Here is a 3,241-nt window from a genome sequence, read left to right on the forward strand (position 1 = left end):
GACACCACCCCCGTCTCTCTAGGACATGGAAGTCCTGTTGCCAAAAACCAGGTTTCTGAAATCGCGCCGGTACCTGTCTGGTCGACCCGCCACTGAGTGTGTAATCCAAAACAGGCCAAATATCGATGAAGCCCTGAACCTCACAGGGCTTCTGTGCGCCCCACCATCGGGGGTCAAATTCAACAAAAACGTGATAAATCAAAAAGTACACATCCGATCTTGATGGGGTTTTTTTTTGCACGAAAGTGCATAAATAGACGAGCATTTACATTCAATTAAAAACGTTTTTGTATAAAACATTTTAATAGGAAATCGTGTTTCAAGTTTTGGGAAAAAAGTGAATGTCACAGGATGCATAGGTTCCTGTGGATGCGAATTTTTTTTTACATTATGTAATTGTTGCCCATCACGAGAGAGGGTATGAGACGAAATTTGGGACCTCTAGCCCTTCGGGAAGTATTTTTAATCATTTTTTGAAAATTACAGAAATTGGTCGAAAAAATGACAGAGTCCCACTTTTCACAGCCGTGCACCTGGTGATTGAAAACGTGCATCTGGTAACCCAAAAATGCGGTTCTCAATGCGCTTGCCGGTGTTACAGATATACATGTCCGATAATGATGCACCCTACTACGGACCTTTTTCAATGGGGGTCGGCCTGAATTATTTATGGAAGGTATGATTACTTTTTTTTTCTCCGTGCAACTGGTGATTGAAAACGTGCACCTGGTCACCCAAAACACGGTTCTCTATGCGGTTAGCGGTGTTCCCGAGATTCATGTCCGATAATGATGCACCCTACTACGGACCTTTTCAATGGGGGCCGGTCCGAATTATTTATGGAAGGTATGATTTTTTTTTTCTCTCTCCGTGCAACTGGTGATTGAAAACGTGCATCTGGTAACCCAAAACACGGTTCTCTATGCGGTTAGCGGTGTTCCCGAGATTCATGTCCGATAATGATGCACCCTACTACGGACCTTTTCAATGGGGGCCGGTCCGAATTATTTATGGAAGGTATGATGATTTTTTTTTTTTTTCACACTTTTCCCTCTTTTCTCTCTCTGCCGGGGCCGGCCATGGGTGCTTTATGGACGGTTTAAAACATGACTATGGATGCAAATGCTCATTTTCCTCCGTGCACCTGGTGATTGAAAACGTGCATCTGGTAACCCAAAAATTATAAAAGGGTTTTAAATACTTTTACCCGTCATTCTATTGATATAGCCCGCTAGGGGAGTGCCCCACTACGGCCCTCTCTCTGTCAGGGCCGTCCTTGGGTGCTTTTTACACACTTTAAGAAATCACGATGGATGCAGATTGCTATTAATCCTCCGTGCAACTGGTGATTGAAAACGTGCATCTGGTAACCCAAAATTTCAAATATGGTTCAAAATGAATTTAAAGGCACCCCTCTCATTGTTGCCCGCTATGGGAGCACCCCACTAAGGCCCTGTCTCGGTCGGGCCCGTCCTGAGTGCTTTATAGACACTTTAAGAAATCGCGATGGATGCAGATTGCTATTAATCCTCCGTGCAACTGGTGATTGAAAATGTGCAACTGGTGATTGAAAACGTGCACCTGGTCACCCAAAACACGGTTCTCTATGCGGTTAGCGGTGTTCCATCTATTCATGTCCGCTTATGGCGCACCCTACTACGGACCTTTAGCAATGGGGGCCGGCCCGAATTATTTATGGAAGGTCTGATGATGATTTTTTTTTTTTTTTCACCATCTCTTTCTCTCTCTGCCGGGGCCGGCCAAGAGTGCTTTATGGACGGTTTAAAACATGACTATGGATGCAAATGCTCATTTTCCTCCGTGCACCTGGTGATTGAAAACGTGCATCTGGTAACCCAAAAATTATAAAAGGGTTTTAAATACTTTTACCCGTCATTCTATTGATATAGCCCGCTAGGGGAGTGCCCCACTACGGCCCTCTCTCTGTCAGGGCCGTCCTTGGGTGCTTTTTACACACTTTAAGAAATCACGATGGATGCAGATTGCTATTAATCCTCCGTGCAACTGGTGATTGAAAACGTGCATCTGGTAACCCAAAATTTCAAATATGGTTCAAAATGAATTTAAAGGCACCCCTCTCATTGTTGCCCGCTATGGGAGCACCCCACTAAGGCCCTGTCTCGGTCGGGCCCGTCCTGAGTGCTTTATAGACACTTTAAGAAATCGCGATGGATGCAGATTGCTATTAATCCTCCGTGCAACTGGTGATTGAAAATGTGCAACTGGTGATTGAAAACGTGCACCTGGTCACCCAAAACACGGTTCTCTATGCGGTTAGCGGTGTTCCATCTATTCATGTCCGCTTATGGCGCACCCTACTACGGACCTTTAGCAATGGGGGCCGGCCCGAATTATTTATGGAAGGTCTGATGATGATTTTTTTTTTTTTTCACCATCTCTTTCTCTCTCTGCCGGGGCCGGCCAAGAGTGCTTTATGGACGGTTTAAAACATGACTATGGATGCAAATGCTCATTTTCCTCCGTGCACCTGGTGATTGAAAACGTGCATCTGGTAACCCAAAAATTATAAAAGGGTTTTAAATACTTTTACCCGTCATTCTATTGATATAGCCCGCTAGGGGAGTGCCCCACTACGGCCCTCTCTCTGTCAGGGCCGTCCTTGGGTGCTTTTTACACACTTTAAGAAATCACGATGGATGCAGATTGCTATTAATCCTCCGTGCAACTGGTGATTGAAAACGTGCATCTGGTAACCCAAAATTTCAAATATGGTTCAAAATGAATTTAAAGGCACCCCTCTCATTGTTGCCCGCTATGGGAGCACCCCACTAAGGCCCTGTCTCGGTCGGGCCCGTCCTGAGTGCTTTATAGACACTTTAAGAAATCGCGATGGATGCAGATTGCTATTAATCCTCCGTGCAACTGGTGATTGAAAATGTGCAACTGGTGATTGAAAACGTGCACCTGGTCACCCAAAACACGGTTCTCTATGCGGTTAGCGGTGTTCCATCTATTCATGTCCGCTTATGGCGCACCCTACTACGGACCTTTAGCAATGGGGGCCGGCCCGAATTATTTATGGAAGGTCTGATGATGATTTTTTTTTTTTTTTCACCATCTCTTTCTCTCTCTGCCGGGGCCGGCCAAGAGTGCTTTATGGACGGTTTAAAACATGACTATGGATGCAAATGCTCATTTTCCTCCGTGCACCTGGTGATTGAAAACGTGCATCTGGTAACCCAAAAATTATAAAAGGGTT

This window comes from Oncorhynchus mykiss, unplaced genomic scaffold (genome assembly GCF_013265735.2).
Source record: "Oncorhynchus mykiss isolate Arlee unplaced genomic scaffold, USDA_OmykA_1.1 un_scaffold_210, whole genome shotgun sequence".
Taxonomy (NCBI): domain Eukaryota; kingdom Metazoa; phylum Chordata; class Actinopteri; order Salmoniformes; family Salmonidae; genus Oncorhynchus; species Oncorhynchus mykiss.